Raw genomic sequence first — 18,563 nt, forward strand, 5'->3', positions numbered from 1 at the left:
AGATGATATTCCAGCTTGGGTTTCTGTCGAATTTAATGCAATAGGGAATATGGATCCCCAAGATTTTATTTACAAATGGAATCCTAAGCTTTATTTGGAAGTGGGGAATCATCTATTTTGAAACATTTGTTTGAGTTGATAATGAAATTGGCATGAAAGGTTTAATATTGAAATAGGTGTTTTCCTTTTTCAATAGACAACCAATTCTGGAAGATTTGGAGATGAAAGGGAATTAAGAAAATTAGTTTTGAGGATGTGAGATTGAAACCTTTGAAAGAATTATCTATTATTACCAAGTTAAAGCATTTTTATCTGTAAAAATAGGTCTAATTTGATGTTACCTAATCAAAGTGAATTAGAATTACTGATTTGTAATCCTACTGGAAATAAATTTATTTTAGTAATGTATAACTTGCTTCAATATAGTAACTCAACCAAATTCTGTAAGGACACAAATGCTGGAGAAGCTCAGCTGATCAAGCAGAGAACCTTTATAGAGTACAGATACTCGTAACCCTGATAAAAGTCTCAAGCCTGAAACACTGGTTGTGTATCTTTTTTTAAACTTTATTTATGAATATATAAAATACATAGTAAACAAAAAAAACCAACCTCCCAAAAAAAACTATATTCCACCCCCCCTCCCCATAATTCCACCCCCCCCCCCAAACTCCATCGACTGAGGGAGAGAAAAATCATATCAATTCTTTGCGGCAGAATGAAAACACCAAACCTAATTTTCCACGTCATCGCAATGCATTTACTGGCCACTGCTTCTTCTTTGGCTTGGCTTCGCGGACGAAGATTTATGGAGGGGGTAAATGTCCACGTCAGCTGCAGGCTTGTTTGTGGCTGACAAGTCCAATGCGGGACAGGCAGACACAGTTGCAGCGGTTGCAGGGGAAAATTGGTTGGTTGGGGTTGGGTGTTGGGTTTCTCCTCCTTTGCCTTTTGTCAGTGAGGTGGGCTCTGCGGTCTTCTTCAAAGGAGGTTGCTGCCCGTCAAACTGTGAGGCGCCAAGATGCACGGTTTGAGGCGATATCAGCCCACTGGCAGTGGTCAATGTGGCAGGCACCAAGAGATTTCTTTAGGCAGTCCTTGTACCTTTTCTTTGGTGCACCCCTGTCACGGTGGCCAGTTGAGAGCTCGGCATATAACACGATCTTGGGAAGGCGATGGTCCTCCATTCTGGAGACGTGGCCCACCCAGCGCAGCTGGATCTGCTAATACTAACTGAATAAACTCAATTTGAGATTTATCCATTCTTAATCCCGTTGTTAAAGTTGTAATATACCACACTAGAAAAAGCAGTGGATCGAACATAAAAAGAGTTTCTTTAAAGTAGTTTCAAATAAATCCTCAAAGGCTTAACTTTATCACACAACCAGACAGACAAAAAAAGTATTAATTTGAATCCCACAATGAAAACATAAATCTGAATTACTAAATCGTTATCTTTTTTTCCTGGAGTTAAATACAACTGATGTAAAAAAAAATTATAATTCACCCAATCATATCGCACATTAATCAATTTAATCCACCATCTTCACACATAGTAAGTAGTCCGTTCTTCTTGGGTTAATTCTAAAGAAGAATCTCCCATTTAATCTAAAGATGGTTTAGCCATTTTCTGTTGTCACAAACATTTCTGAAATAGATCCCTTTTTTTGCCCCATTTACAATTTTCAATTTTAGTTAATTTGGGTATCTTCAATTCTCACCCAAATCCACCTGTGCCAGCACTTGCATGGAATGACACCCGTTTACCATGTCCCTCTGTTCAACCTCACTCCTCAGTGCCCGACCGTTCACCGTGTCTATCTTTTCTTGGTTTGCCCTTCAAAATGTGACACCTCACACTTGTCTGCATTAAATTCCATCTGCCCTTTCTCCAGCTGGTCCAGATCCTTCTGCAAGCTTTCCTGGCTGTCCACAACTCCTCCGTTCTTGGTATCACCTGCAAACTTGCTAATCCAATTCACCATATTATTGTTCCCGCACCTATCCCTGAGGCACATCTCTCGTCACAGGCCTCCAGTCTGAGGAGCAATTGGCCACAGCCACTCACTGGCTTCTCCTGCACAGCCGTTGTTTCACATCCAAAATACAGAGGACATATGGATGGATGTTAAAATTCTCAAAGGTACATTAGTTAAAATGGTGTCAAATCACAAGGAACAGAAGTTGGCCATTCAGCCCACTGTGTCTGCTATCCCCTGATCTAAACAGTTGTCGCCTCTCATTCCAAGTTCTGGCTTTTTCCCCTGATCCCTTGGTACCCTGACTCATTAAACATCTATTAATTCTGCCCCCCCCCACTTAAACTCCCTGAACAATCCAGCAACAAATTCCATGACCTTCTGGTGAAATAAATTTCTCACCTGCTTTAAATAGGTATCTTCTAATTCTAAGACAATGTCTTTTTATCCAAGGGAAACATTATTCACATCTACTGTCCAATCCTTTCAGCATTGGAAAGGTTTCTGAGATCTCCTCTCCTTCTATACTCCAATGAAGAGTGGAGATTTATCATCCTGGTAAATATCTGCTCTCTCTCCAACATCAGCACATCCTTTTTAAAATGAACTTCGCAGTTCTCCAAATGAGGTCTCTCCCATGCCCCATCAACACCTCCCTACCCTTGAAACAAAGGCCAACATAGAATTTGCTTTCTTTTCCTGCCGATCCAACCTGGTGGTTACCCACTCACTATGTTTTCCTGAACGAGAACCCCCCGAAGTCCCTTGACACTTGAAATAATTACATGTAATTTATGTAACAAATTCGAAATTTTTGGAAAGATTTGGGAATCCTATTTATAAACTGTGGGAATTAAGTTGTAATCGCCCAACCTGAACCTTCTGACTCCTAAAATCAAGAAAATTTGTTAGATTTTATTTGATAGTTTTTTAGTAATTTTTTTATAAATACTTTCCAGATGTTATCTTTCTTTTCTATTGTGTTGTTGGGCAGGGGGAATTAAAAAAAAATACTATGTATTAATTTTTCATTATCTTTGAATGAGAAATTTATGTACGCATTTAATGCATGTGAAATTAAAATTTTCAAAGAGAAGCTTAACATAACGTAATACATTTTGCTTATTTTCAAGAGTTGTGGAGAGTGAGGAGGGTTTTCATGGACTACAAAAGGATTTGGACTGTTTGGAAAGATGGCAGATGGAGTTTAATGTAGGAAAGTGTGAGGTGCTTTATTTTGGGAAGAATAACAAGACGTATGCAGTGAAGGGGAGGGCATTGAGGAACAGAGGGATCTTGGAGGAATGGTTCAATAGACAATAGACAATAGGAGCTGGAGTAGGCCCTTCGGCCTGTCGAGCCTTCAGTGACCGCCATTTTACAGAGCATGGCTGATCACTACTATCAGTACCCCTTTGCAGCCTTATCCCCATAACCCTAAACTCCTTTGCCTACAATAGTCTTATCTAACTCTCTTTTGAACATAATCAGCGAATCTGCCTCTACCACCCTCTGTGGCAGAGCATTCCACAGATTCACACTTCTCTGGGTAAAAAAATGTTTTCTCATCTCCGTCCTAAAGGGCCTACCCTGTATTCTTAAACTATGCCCTCTAGACCTCGTCTCCCCCATCATTGGGAACAAGTAATCCGACTTCACCCTGTCTATCCCCCTGATAATTTTGTATACCTCAATCATGTCCCCCCTCATCCTTCTAAACTCCATCGGATACAAGTCCAGTTTTTCTAGCCTTTCAGCATATGTCAACTCCGCCATCCCTGGAACTAACCTTGTAAATCTGCACTGCACACCCTCTAGAGCTCGTATGTCCTTCCTCAAAATTGGAGACCAGAGCTGGACGCAATACTCCAGGTGGGGTCTCACCAGGGCCCTGTACAACTGCAGAAGGGCGTCTCTGTTCCTATACTCCAATCCCTTCTTTATGAAAGCCAACATGCCATTTGCCTTCTTCACAGCTTTCTGAACCTGCATGTTAGGTTTCAGTGACCGGTGAACAAGTACACCCAGATCCATTTGCACCTCCCCACTCCCTAGCTTGTCTCCATTTAAATAATACTCAGCTTTCCTATTATTGCCCCCAAAATGGATAACCTCACATTTGCTCACATTGAACGTCATCTTCCATTCAGCAGCCCACTCCCCCAACCTGTCCAAGTCCCTCTGCATTTTCCTGACATCCTCCTCACACCCCACACCGCCACCCAGTTTAGTGTCATCTGCAAATTTGCTCATGTTATTAATAATCCCCTCATCCAAATCATTTACATAAATTACAAACAACTGAGGACCCAACACCGATCCCTGCGGCACTCCACTCGTCACATCCCGAAAAACACCCGCTTACTCCAACCCTTTCTTTCCTATTTCTTAACCAATTTCCTATCCATGTCAGCACCTTACCTCCAATACCATGCTCCCTGATCTTGCCCACTAGTCTCCCGTGCGGTACCTTATCAAAGGCCTTCTGGAAGTCCAAATACACCACATCCACTGGCTCTCCCAAGTCCACCCTCTTTGTCATTTCCTCGAAAAATTCCAGAAGGTTAGTCAAGCATGACTTGCCCTTAAGGAATCCATGCTGACTAGCCCTTATACTATTATTTCTGCCTAAGTGTTCTGCTATTACTCCTTTTATGATAGATTCCAATATCTTCCCCACCACTGACGTCAGGCTGACCGGTCTATAATTTCCCGTTTTCTCCCTCCCTCCCTTCTTAAAAATCGGCACCACATCAGCTACTCTCCAATCCTCAGGGACCTCCCCCGAATCTATGGAACTTTGGAAAATGTCGACCAGTGCCTCCACAATTTCCATAGCAACTTCTTTAAGCACCCTGGGATGCAGCCCATCAGGCCCTGGGGATTTATCTGCCCTCAGTCCCAACAATTTACTCACAACCTCCTGCTTCTAGATCCGGATATCCATTAGATCCCCTACTTCCCCAGGAAAGTTCCCCAAGTCTCTTGATACCGCATGACCACTACCCCCTAACTGACCATAACCTATATCCTCCTTGGTGAAGACCGATGCAAAGTATTTGTTAAATTCCTCAGCCATCTCCTTGTTTCCGGTAATAATTCCACCCTTTTCCATTCTTAATGGACCAATTTTAGACCGAACCAATTTCTTCCTCTTCACATATTTAAAAAAGCTTTTGCTATTTGCTAATTTCCTAATATTATATTATTTGCTAATTTCCTCTCGTACTTCATTTTCCCCTCTCTTATGACTTTCTTAGTTACCCTCTGATGCTCCTTGAAGGTTTCCCAATCCTCTAACTTCCCACTCCGCTTCGCTATCTTATACTTACTCCCTTTGGATTTGATATTGCACTTGATTTCATTAGTTAGCCACGGCTGCCATTTGCATCTCCTAGAGCCTTTCCTCCACTTTGGAATAAATTTGTCCTGAATCCTGTGAAAAATGTCCAACAATGCCTGCCATTTTTCCCCAGTTGTCCTCACAGCTAGTGTATATTTCCATTTTATTTTGGCTAGCTCCTCCCTCATAGCTGCATAATCCCCTTTATTTAACTGCAGTACAGATGCTTCCGACTTCCTTTCTTTTTCCCTTCCTAATTGCAGCTCAAAAGTAACCATACCATGGTCACTATTCCCTAATGGCTCCCCTACATCGAGGTCTCTTATTAACTCTGCGTCGCTGCACAGCACCAAGTCCAGAATCGACTTCCCCCTGGTAGGTTCCTCCACTAGCTGCTCCAAGAAAGTATCTCGTAGACATTCAATAAACTCAGTCTCTTGTGTTCTTGCCCCCGTCTGATTAACCCAGTCCACCTTCATGTTGAAGTCCCCCATAACTACCGTATTGCTACCACTTTGACATGCCACTCTTAATTCCTGATTTATACTTCTCCCGATATCTGAGCTACTTTTCGGAGGCCTGTAAATGACCCTCATTATGGTCCTCATGCCTTTACAATTTCTTAATTCTATCTAAACAGACTCTACCCACCTGTTTCAATGTCTTTCCTTTCAAACGCCTGAATTTCATTTCTTACCAACAGAGCTCCCCCACCTCCTTTTCCTAACTTTCTGTCTTTTCTATAGGACGTGTACCCGGGAACATTGATTTCCCAATCCTGCCCTTCCCGCAGCCATGTCTCCGTAACTCCGACAATGTCATAACTTCCCATTGCCATTTGCGCCTCAAGCTCATCCATTTTATTCCTTACACTCCGTGCATTCATACACAATACCTTGATACCATATCTCCTTTCTCCCTCCACCTTTGTTCTCGATGCACTTGCCCCTACTCTCCTATCACTTTTAGTTCCCTTTTTCCTTATTGTTTCACTGTCTAACAGAACCACCCCTATATTCACTCTCCTATCTGCTTCCCTATCAGTCCAGTTCCCTTCCCCCTGCCAAATTAGTTTTAAATTTGAAGGTGGATTCCCATGGAGATAGAAGGCTTTGGGTACGCTGGCCTTTATAAATCATAGCATGGAATATAGGATCTGGGGAGGTGATGTTCAGAGTGTTGGTGAGGCCAAGTTTGGAGTATTGTATGCCGTTCTGGTCTCCAAATTATAGGAAGGATATCAATAAGGTAGAGAGAGTGAAAAGAAGTTTGACGAAAATGTTGCCTGGATTGCAGTATTTTGAATACGTAGAAAGATTGAGTGGACTGGGACTTCATTCATTGGAGCGTAGAGGGTTGAGCGGGGATTTGATAGAGGTATTTAAAATTATCAAGGGAATAGAAATAGGCTCTTTCCCCTAAGGGGAGCAGAGATTGGAACAAGGGGTCATAAGTTAAGGGGCAAAACTTGAGAAGTAATACAAGAGGATGCTTCTTCACTCAGAGTGGTGGCTGAGTGGAATGATCTACTGGAAGAAGTTGCGCCAGGGTCAATTCTGTCATTTAAGATGAGGTTATATGAGTACATGGATGCGAGGGGGGTGGGAGGGTTATGGGCAAGGGAAGTAGGTAGGTGGAACTCGTGGAGTTTCACGAAAATCGGTGCTTTAGGTGCCATAAGCAAGTTGGCTCTTTCTTGCACTCGACTTGATTATGTGAAACCTTTCTGGGATAGAATCAAGGAACTTATTAAAATTTAAACTTTCACTTGATCCTAAGGTATTTTTATTGGGTTATGTGAAGAAATTGAGTTTAGAATTAAAATTAGATGAGTCTCAAATTGCTCTTTGAGATTGGCTTTAGCTGGGGCTAGAAAATGACGAGTATTCAATGGTGGCATTCAGAAAGGAGGTCTTGTATTCCATTAGAAAAGATAACGTATAATACAAGCCTCGTCTACCAGTGGAAATATTAAACAGGCAGAATACTATTCATAGTCTGATAATGAGAGGTTATCCATATAAAAGAGATCAGGAAGAACTTCTTTAGCCAGAGGGTCGTGGATGTGTGGAACTCACTGCGGCATACAGCAGTGGAAGCCAGATCGCTGGGAGTATTTTAAAAAGAATGACAAATATTTCATTAGTGAGGGCGTCAAGGGATTATGGGGGAAAGGCCAAAAATGAGAACTAGGGTAGAGTAGCTTAGTGCAGATTTATGGAACAGACTCGATGGGCCTAGTGGCCTGGTTCTGTTCCTTTGTCTGTGATCACTAATGGAGTTATTTCAGAAATGTACAGAAAAAAGCTCCTAAATTAGAAATTCATAAATCAAGATTAAAATGGGAATCTGATTTGAAAGTTAAAATATGAAAATCATTAAGTACAACTAAAATTATTAATGTCAGGTCGAGACTGTTACAATATAATCTTTTTTACATCGATTATACTTGACACCCAATTTAAATAAATTTAATTTGACATTATCAGATTTGTCTTGGATGTAATAAAGTAGGTTCTTTTATGTGGATAAATGTGAGGTGATCCACTTTGGAGGCAAGAACAGGAAAGAGGACTATTATCTCCACGGTATCTGTTCAGGAAATGCAGGTAGACTTGGGTGTGGCTGTGCATCAGTCGTTGAAAGTGGGCGTGGAGGTACAACAGGCGGTGAGGAAGGCATTCATAGCAAGAGGATTTGAGTACAGAGATCCTGCTGCAGCCGTGCACGGCCTTGGTGAGACCACACCTGGAGTACTGCGTGCCATTTTGGCCTCTTTAATCCGAGGAAGGACATCCTCGCCATGGAGTGGGTGCAGAGAAGATTCACTAGACTGATACCAGGGATGGAAGGACTTGCAGATGAAGAAAGGTTGGATAGACTAGGCTTGTATTCTCTGGAATTTAGGAAATTGAAGGGGGATCTTACAGAAACAAAATTCTAAAGGGTTTAGACAGACTAGATGCGGGTAGGTTGTTTGCAATGCTGGGAAAAACAGAACCAGGGGTTACAGTTTAAGGATAACCATACTATAACCATATAACCATTTACGGAGCGGAAACAGGCCATGTTGGCCTTTCGAGTCCGCACCAGTTCACTGATTTTATGCGCCCTCTTCAGGCATTGGGGGAAGGTTTTCAGGACCGAGATGAGGAAAGATTTCTTCTCTTGGAGGATGATGGATCTATGGAATTCTTTGCAACAGAAAGTAGTTGAGGCTGGTTCCTTGTCAATGTTCAAGAGTAGGTTAGAATTGGCCCTTGTGGCTAAGGGGATCAGGAGGTATGGAGAGAAGGCAGGAACTGGGTACTGATCAGCCATGATCGTATTGAATGGCAGGGTAGGTTTGAAGGGCCAAATGGCTGAATCCTGCACCTATTTTTCTATGTTTATATATTCTACTTGGGTTTGTCCAAAATATATACATTTTGGTCCAAAATTAAAATTTTGAACACTCCCAATGGATCCTAGAATATTTTTCCTGGAAGACTAAAAATATTTGGATTAAACGGGATTTTTACAGGTTGCTTTAGCTGTTTCATATTTGGAGGACCAAGTCACCAAATTGCAGAATCCATGTGATTGAAGGAGTGCAGAGATTGGTTAGGATGTTGCTGGGACTTGAAGGTGAACACACCAGGGTCTACAGCTGGTCCTCAATGTTGTCGACACATTCTTGGAAAGTGTGACTTGAAGTGAAATGAAGGTTTTACCATGGGCTCAATGATCAAAAATAAGAGAAGTTCCTATTTTGGACACCAAATATCATCATTCAGGTGCCTTACCATCCAGCGAGGGCGATCCTGTCTCTCAATCCACCACAGTCTCTGAACCTCTGAATTGTAGTTGTGGCCTCTCCGTTCTTTTCTGAGCTGAGACCAATATTGACGTTTAGGTCATGGTTACAGATGGGCTGGAAATACTGAAGAAGTTTCCTCTTGCCTTACTCAGTTGCAGTGTCCATACTGGATGGGTAACCCTGGCCATTGATCAGCAGATCCAGAAAACACAGCACAGTACAGGCCCTTCAGGCCTTGATGTTGTTCTAGCCCATATACTCATTCCTTAAATATAACGTACTAAACCAATAGTTCTCAACCTTTTTCCTTCCACTCACATACCACTTTTAGTGGTAAGTGGGTGGAAAGAAAGTTCAAACCCTATTTTAAAATAATCATATGAACAATCTAGAACCATCATTCTCAACCTTCCCTTCCCACTCACCTACCACATGAAGCAATCCCTTAATGTTCAGAGATTACTTATGGTGGTAGGTGAGTGAGAAGATAAAGGTTGAGAACCTCTTTCTGCAGGCAAACTAATTCTGAATCCACACAACCAAGGTTCCACAGATCCTTTGCCTCATGACTATCAGAATGAATCTACCCTGGGCAACCCTGTCAAAGGCCTCACTAAAATCCACACACCCCACATCCACTCCCCTGCCCTTCATTTGTTATTTCATTGTTTTCAAACACTTTCTTTCTCCCCCCCACCCCCCACTTTTAAGTCATCCCTGACTAATCACGGAATCAAGAGTCAAAGGACAAGGCCAGTGCCATTTTTATAAGTGAGATTTGATATTTGCTTAAGTTGTCGTTTGTTTCCATGAAATTACCTCAAAGATATTGCTGCGGGTCGCCTGTGGAGGCCACTCCTGTGATCGCGGTTAGTTTTACTGCACTTTTTTGGCCAAAATGGCCACACTTTCACGCACGACCACGCGGTACATTGAAAGATTAATGATGCCTAGCGTCCCATTGGCCTGAAATATTCTATCAGCCTGTGTGGCAACGTTGAGGGGTGTTTGGATTTGAACCCCAAGGCACCTCTGTTCATCCACACTCTTAAGTAACTGACCATTAACCCTGTACCCAGCTTTCCGGTTTGTCCTTGCAAACTGCATCACCTCACACTTCGCCAGATTGAAGCCCATCTGCTACTTTTCTGCCCAACTCTGCATCCTGTCTCTATCCTCTTGTAACCTTTGACAACCTTCAGCTCCATCCACAACTCCTCCATCCTTTGTATCATCTACAGACTTACTGACTCATCCTTTTGCCTTGTCATTCCAGGTCATTTAAAAAAATCACCAAGAGCAGGCATCCCAGAACAGATCCCTGTGGCACTCCACTGCTCTCTGCTTTCTTCCTACAAGACAATTTTTTATCCACAGCCAAAGTGACTCTGATCCTTTGCCAAATTACGTTCTGGATGTGTCTCGTCAAATTCTTGCTAAAATCTATGTAGACCACATCTACCACCCTATCTTCATTGATTTCCTTTGTTACCCCCCTCAAATAAAACTCATTTAGACTCATGAGGCATGACCTTCCCTTCACAAAGCCATGCTGACTGTCCTTGAGTAGTTTGTACTTCTCTCCAAATGGTCATAGATCCTATACTGGTCTATAATTCCCAAGAATCTCCCCATTACTTTTTTTAAACGAGGCGACTGCATTTGATGGTTTGGGCTGGATTGGGGGGCGTGGGGGCAGTGGCTGGCTGCTTGTGGGCAAGGGCTGGGTTTGGGGGCTTCAGGGTCTCATGGAATTCTGACTGAAAGAAGCACTTCATTTAACTTTCTGCTCATGTATCTCTGTTTTATGTCTGAATGAAGTGAATTTTGTGTAATATTGCACTTTATAACATGATAATTGAATTTTGATTTTGGCATGTTTGGCAGAATGTTCTCAGTGACATTGACCCAGGTTCAAATCTGTCCCCGTGTAAGGAGTTTGTGTGGGTTTGTTTTTCCACCCTTGTTAAAGTTGAGCTTCTTTAAGGGTACAAAAAAGGTTCAGTAATGAACCACAAAGTCCAAAACACAGTCTTTATTGAGTTACGCAGCGGGAATGAGGGGTAGCAGTGGTGGGTGGACAGACTCACCTCACTTGTTCTGTTTGAACCTAGGGTAAAGAACACAGTCACAGGGTACAGCGTTTAAGGCCTTTTCCTGCAAACAAATTGGATAATATTTCTTGGAAGGTATTGCTACAGCTTATGTTTTACATTTTGCAACTCCTCCTCCTGAAGGCATGAAAAGGATTTGTTGTTGGTCATTTAATCTCATGTACCAGTTATAATTAAGAACATCCTTCTGGTCCACAAAAATTCAATAGAAGTCTGGAAGGGTTGCTCACAGTACACACTGGTCATCATTCTCTGCCAGCCTGATTTCTGGTTTCCTATTTACACATGGAAATGCCTAGTTTCAGTCATCTTAAATTCTTGAGGTTGACAAGGGTGGCCAAAACTTCAAAGCAGAAACTGCCATTCCGGAACTGAGTGGTGCTGGAGGCTTATTGAAGCCTTTGGATCAGGTTTCACAGATAGTGGTCAATTTGCACTATTGTTTTAGAGATGAGGCAGGCATTAGGATATGGCTCAGAATTGATTCTTGTCTGGAATGTCCTTTTTAACTCTCTCCCAGCTTGCTGGTAAAGTGTGTGAGATGGTTTCTTCATCATCATTTCCATAACAAGGTATTCTGCAGCTAATATTCTGCACCCTTCACCAAATGGGAAGGTGAATGGGGGTATTTGTGTGGTCAGGGCTTGTTATGACCTGTTGCTGTTCTGTATGTTTAAAGTTCCTGTCGAAATGAATGTACAGTTAAGGGGCGAAATGTCCTGATGTCAATTCTACAGTGTTTGCATATAGTAACTGTTGGGCACTACCAGTTGCCCCAATAATCACAGAGACAAAGACTGAGGGGAACGATAGTCTTCATAACACAAAAGACTTGTTGGCCTGGGTCCAAGCTAGGAAAGGAAGCGGTGACTCGACCTTTATGGCCTGGGTCCCAGGGGATGAGTCCAGGAAGGAGTCTAGGAGAGGATGTCATTAGGAGGGCGGGTCAGCCCGTGTCTGTACTGGCCAGTTCATACAAAAAAACCATATCAAAACAGTAACTCAACCAAATTCTGCAAGAACGCAAATGCTGGAGAGGCTTAGCAGGTCAAGCAGTGAACTTTATATCGTGCAGATACATGCCCTCATAAAGGGATCAAGCCTGAAACGCTGGTTGTGTGTCTAACTGAATACTGTCTGGAACAAACAAACCAGGTTCTCCAATCAGAATTGGGTGGGGAGTTATGTGCATTACAGTCCTATCGAGGAAACATTTCCCTGCCTCTGTTTCCCCGCCTCTGTTTCCCCGCCTCGCGTTCCCCCGCCTCGCGTTCCCCGCCTCGCGTTCCCCGCCTCGCGTTCCCCGCCTCGCGTTCCCCACCTCGCGTTCCCCACCTCGCGTTCCCCGCCTCGCATTCCACATGCAGGAGGGAGTTTGAAAACCGAGCTGAATGATGCATCAACAACAACCTCGCACTCAATGTCACCAAAACCAAGGAGTTGATTGTTGACTTCAGGAAAGGAAAGCCAGAGGTTTAAATCCAGTGATGATTGGGGGATCAGGGGTGGAGAGGGTGAGCAAATTTAGGTTCTTGGGAGTCACCATCTCAAAAATTCTTCCTGGACCCAACACCAGTGACCTCGTGAAGAAAGCACGTCAGCACCTCTACTTCAGAGGTTTGTGGAGCTTTGGGATGACATCAGAAACCCTGGCAAATTTTGACAGAGATGTGGTGGAAAGTGTGCTGACTGGCTGCATCATGGTCTGGTATGGGGACACCAATACCCCTGAGAATAAAGCCCTCCAAAAGGTTGTGGACACAGCCCAGGACATCACAGACAAAACTCTCTCCACTATTGAGTTTATCGATAGGGAATGGTGCTGTCAGAAAACATCAGCAATCATCAAAGATCCACACTCTCTCTTTCTCTTCTCACTGCTGCCATCAGGAAAGAGGTCTCGGTGCCTCAAGACTCACACCCCCAGGTTCAGGAACAGCTGCTCCCCCTCCACCTTCAGACTCCTCAACAACAAACTCAATCAGGAACTCATTTCAGGACTCTTGCAGCACTTTATTGATTTTCTTTGTTTTCAATTCTTTTATCTTTCCAGGTTTCCACTGAACTGTTTATTTTTGCATGACCCATTCGTGGTAATTCGGCTGTGTCCACAGGAAAAAGGGAATCTCAGGGTTGGATGTGATCTCGTGTATGTTCTCTGCCAATCAATGGGAAATCTCCAAATCTTCAATCTTGGTGCAAGAGCCCACGAGGTGCAAACCAACCATTTCCTGTCCAAAAAACTACAGGATGCATGATTTTTATTTTTCATGGGAGTGTTGGAGAATGAAAGGAGACTTGATTAAGGTTAACAAAATAAAGCAAGATGGATAATATGGAGCTCCAATGCACTGGGAGGTCTCACCTGTGAAGGATCAAGTGTGAGATCTCCCAGTTCATTCTTGCTCGGACATTGGTGGCCAATTGCAAGACAGCTCCAATTAGGGGAAGAGAATATGCTGTTTCAAGTCATGGGTTTGAAACGGTTTCCCCAGTTGTGCCATTCAGACTCAAGAGAGCAGATACTTGCAGACAGATAGGAAACCTAGTTTTATTGTGGAGAATTGCTTGTCTTTCGGGGTGAAGGTTGTTTGTGGTCTGAGATTCCTAAATACTTTACAATGGAAGCAGCAATTTTCCTTGTGCCTGATTGCTACATAGCGGGTAAAATGTCTCAAATCCATCACTCAGCCAGTACTTTTGGTCATTGATTTGGAGAGAGAGTGATGGCTTGGCAATATTTATAGCATGGTGAGTCCAAAGCTCTCAAAGTGACAGTGTGGAAGGAGTTTGTCTGTTCTTTGTGTTTTCTGCCACCCTTAAGAACATAAAAAGTGTCCGTGAATTGTGGTATTGGTGAGACACAAGCTTGTTTTGCCCTCTTTTTGTTCTGTATGTCTATAAAGTTTCAGTTTAGGGATAAAATGTCCAGACACTATTCTGTTCAAAAGTCTAGTAACCAAATCAGATTCTCCCGAGTTCTTGTCATGGATATGTATCATGAAGCCTGTTTTGCAGCAGTCGTGCTGCATTAGAGGTGCACATACAATTTTCAAAAATAATGAGTTTGAAACCAGAAAAAGATCAGGTCGTGCCCAAAGGTTCATCTGTGCTGTTGAATTGAATTGATGCCCCCAGGACCAGAATGTGCACTTCCACCCGATGGTCTTGAGCTTCCCAAATCGCCAATGAACTTACGGCCCCCTTGAGCTGTGGAGTGTGGGAGGAAATCCACACAGACACCAAGAGGATGTAGAAACTTCTTGCAGTCAGTGCTGACTTGATCCTGGGGTGACTCGTGCTGGAGAGGTGGGACTACTGTCCTGCCTTCACCTTGTGATGGCTGATTTTTGTCTGTTGGTGGATGGAGGTCTGACATGATATTCCCTTGGCCTTGAGGGAAAGAAGAGTAGACATTGCAAGGGCTCTGACAGGAATATTTAAAACCTGTTTATCCACGGGTGAGGTGCCAGAGGAATGGATGTAATCTAATGTTCCTTTGTTTAAAAACGGCTTCAAAAGCCAAGCAGGTGAGCCTGACCGTGATAGGTTAATTATTGGAGGGTAATCAGAGAGTACCTCGAAAAGAATCTGTTCAAATAGCTGGCCTTGATCAACCATCGCATAGAATACAGGAGTCGGGCAGTGAGGTTGAGACTAGACAAGGTATTGGTGAGGCCCTGTTGAGAGTACTGTGTGCAGTTCTGGTCACCAAATGAGAGGAAAGCTATCAACAAAGTAGAGAGGGTGCAGAGAAGATTTACGTCAATGTTACCTGGATATCAGCAACTAGATTACAAAGAAAGATTGAGCAAATGAAGTCTTTATTCTTTGGATTGTAGATGGTTGAGAGGGGATTTGATCGAGGTCTTTAAAATTACTAGGAGGATAGAACGAATTGATGTGGATAGACTTTTTTCATTGCAGGAAGCAGAGATTGAAACAGGAGGTATTGAGTTAAGAGGCAAAAGTTTGTAATTAACATGAGGGGGAACTTCTTTACTCAGAATGGTGGCTGAGTGGAGTGAGCTTCCGGGAGAAATAGTGGCGGCTGAGTCCATTTTGTCATTTCAGGGAAAATTGGAGGGGAGGGGAATGCAGATGGGTGGTACGAGAGGAGAGTATTTAGTTCAGTGCGGACAAGAAGGGCCAAATGACCTGTTTCTGTGCTGTAATTGTTATAGGGGTAAAATATGTGGCAGTAACTTGGAAGTCCGATGCGTATTTGGGAATGGGTCGATGGCCACACTGAAATAGGCCGTTGTATCCCACTTGAAATAATTACATCGAATTCACGGAACAGATTTGAATTTCATAACATAACATAACAATTACAGCACCGAAACAGGCCATTAGGCCCTTCTAGTCCGCACCGAACCAAACTCCCCTCTCTAGTCCCACCTCCCTGCACAATGCCCATAACCCTCCATCTTCTTCTCATCCATATACCTGTCCAACCTTTTCTTAAATAATACAATTGACTCCGCCGCCACTATTTCTCCTGGAAGCTCATTCCACACGGCTACCACTCTCTGAGTAAAGAAGTTCCCCCTCATGTTACCTCTAAACCTCTGCCCCTTAATTCTTAACTCATGTCCTCTTGTTTTAATCTTTCCTCCTCTTAACGGAAATAGTCTATCCACATCCACTCTGTCTATCCCTTTCATAATCTTAAATACTTCTATCAAATCCCCTCTCAACCTTCTACGCTCCAAAGAATAAAGACCTAATCTGTCCAATCTCTCCCTATACTCTAGATGCTTTAACCCAGGTAACATTCTGGTAAACCTTCTCTGCACTCTCTCCACTCTGTTTATATCCTTCCTGTAATTAGGCGACCAGAACTGCACACAGAACTCCAAATTAGGCCGCACCAACGTCTTATCCAATCTCAACATCACCTCCCAACTCCTATATTCCATGCAATGATTGATAAAGGCCAGCATACTAAAAGCCTTCTTCACCACCCTATTCACGTGAGTTTCTACCTTCAGGGAACGATGTACCGTTACTCCTAAATCTTTCTGCTCTTCTGTATTCCTCAATGCTCTCCCATTTACCACGTATGTCCTATTCTGATTCTTCTTACCAAAATGAAGCACCTCACACTTATCAGCATTAAATTCCATCTGCCATTTTTCAGCCCACTTTTCTAAGCAGCCCAAATCCCTCTGCAATCCTTGAAAACCTTCTTCATTATCCACTATTCCACCTATCTTAGTATCGTCTGCATATTTACTAATCCAATTTGTCAGAAATAAAACTTCTCACACATGAGTCTCTTTAAAACTGATGACACGACAAGCTTTATTTACAAGTCTGCAGAGTTGGACTCAACTGGTTTCTCACCAGTTAAGCCCCGATACATACAGTGCATTGATTTTTATACCCTTATTATTTGCCCTTCCCCTTCTTATTAATACTGTTTTAATTGGTTAGTATTACAAAAGCATTTTAAGTATAACTGCATTTTTAATTATCACGTTCGTTACGTACGCTGTGAACTCTACATACACTAAATTCTGTTTCTCACCCTTCTTATCAATCCTTTGTCTCCTGCATGTCTCTCACTATGACCATGAAAAGATAGGTTTAAAAAAACATATTCAGCAGATCCTTTTGTCCTTGACTGCTAGTAAACTCTCTGTCCGTTCTGGCTTCCCTGTTTATGATTAATCATCACATTTTAACTTAAGTCTTTTTAACTTAAATTCTCTATATAACACAATTCACCACCCCATCATCTAGATCATTAATGTATATAACGAACAACAATGGGCCCAATACAGATCCTTGAGGCACACCACTGGTCACCGGCCTCCAACCTGACAGACAATTATCCACTACCACTCTCTGGCCTCTCCCTTTCAGCCAATGTTCAATCCATTTGACTATCTCAAAATTTATACCCAAAGACTGCACCTTCTTAACTAACCTTCCATGTGGTACCTTATCGAAGGCCTTACTGAAGTCTATATGGACAACATCCACTGCGCTACCCTCATCCACATTCCTAGTCACCTCTTCAAAAAATTCAATCAGATTGGTCAAACATGACCTTCCTCCCACAAATCCATGTTGAGTGCTCCTGATCTTTTGAAGATTTGGGATGTGTATTTACTAATTGTAGGAATTAAGTTTTAATCACCCAACACGAACTTTCTGACTCCTAAAACCAAGAAAAGCAAGATTTTATTTGAGAGTTTTGGTCAATTTTTATAAATACTATCTAGATGTTTTCTCTCTTTATTTTTTTCTATTGGGCAGCTGTGGGAGGGGTTACTTTTTAAATCACTATGTATTAATTTTATCTTATTTTCAAAGAAGAAATTCAAGTTTTTTAATGCATATGTTAAATTAAATGTAAAAATGTTACAAATAAGATAAATGATGAATTGTTTCAGGAACTGGTGATCTTCCACGAGTGCTGTTAACCCCAGGCAGCAGGAATGTGTGAACGAAACACAAAACTGGCCAGAACAACTGAGGAAACACGGGTAAAAGTGCCCAAAAAGGTGCTGATGCCATCTTGATTTTAATGTAGTTGACACCGAGGAATGCATTGGGGAAGAGATGGTCTATGGACAGCCAATACGGACGCCTTGGGGAACAAAGCCCGCACCACCAGTAGGGATGGATAATGGTGGGTAATGAATAAGCAAATATTAGAGACAGCGAGAGAGAGACACACACATACCCAGACAGACACACACACAGACACAGAGAGACAGATACACACACACACACAGACACACACGCACACAGAGACACACAGAGAGACACACACAGAAACACACACAGACAGAGAGGGAGACACTGACAGCGAGAGAGAGACACAGATAGAGGCACACACAGACACACACAGACAGATAGACACACACAGACGGAGAGCGAGACACACACAGACAGAGACAGAGAGACACACATAGAGACAGAGAGAGATACACACATGACAGAGAGACAGACACACACACAGACAGACACACAGACAGACAGACACAGAGAGACACACATAGAGACAGAGACAGACACAGAGACACGCAGATACAGAGACACACACAGATACACAGACAGAGAGAGAGACACACACACATACAGACACAGAGACACTCATTGAGACACAGAGGGAGAGACAGAGAGAGAGACACACACAGACAGCGACACACACAAACAGACAGAGAGAGACACCGAGAGAGAGACACACACATACCCAGACAGACAAACACACACACAGACACAGACACAGAGAGACAGATACACAGACACACACACACATACAGAAACACACACAGACAGAGACAGAGAGAGACACACTGACAGCGAGAGAG

Source organism: Narcine bancroftii, chromosome 8, assembly GCF_036971445.1.
Source record: "Narcine bancroftii isolate sNarBan1 chromosome 8, sNarBan1.hap1, whole genome shotgun sequence".
NCBI lineage: Eukaryota > Metazoa > Chordata > Chondrichthyes > Torpediniformes > Narcinidae > Narcine > Narcine bancroftii.